Source organism: Fukomys damarensis, unplaced genomic scaffold (genome assembly GCF_012274545.1).
Source record: "Fukomys damarensis isolate Sample0158 unplaced genomic scaffold, DMR_v1.0_HiC HiC_scaffold_7, whole genome shotgun sequence".
Taxonomy (NCBI): Eukaryota; Metazoa; Chordata; class Mammalia; order Rodentia; family Bathyergidae; genus Fukomys; species Fukomys damarensis.
In genome coordinates, this window is record NW_022900919.1 from 39,832,885 (window position 1) to 39,833,404 (window position 520).

Genomic DNA, 520 nt, shown 5'->3' on the forward strand with positions numbered 1-520 from the left:
GAACAAAACTCAATTTCAGGAGTGATCCACCCTCTCTATTCTGGTTTCAAGCAAACACATAATAGTGAGACTCAAAAGTTATTTAATAGTTACATGGGCTTGGTTCCCAAACCATATGCTGCAACTTATTCGCTATGTAGCTATCATCTGGTCATTTAACTTCTCTAGACTTTAGATTCTTGAATATACACATCAGCATGAAAAACTGACAAAGGATAGAACATAGACAGAGGCATGTTCATCTATTACTAAACAACTACCTTTCCAGCAAATCAGTACCACTGATTTATCATGGACACTGGAAAGCTTAATGGTCTTAGAAAAGAAACAACTGTGATTTATAAGGAAATTCCAATAAATCCTTAAAGCCCTTAAAGACAAGGGCAATCCCTCAGGTTGTGGGACCTGATATGAAATGCAATGGTTTTGTTACTCTCTGGACCCTACTCACACAGTGAATCACTGAGTCATGATTCAGTTGCACTCAGGAGTTGGACCAAGAATGGCAGGACAAGGGAGG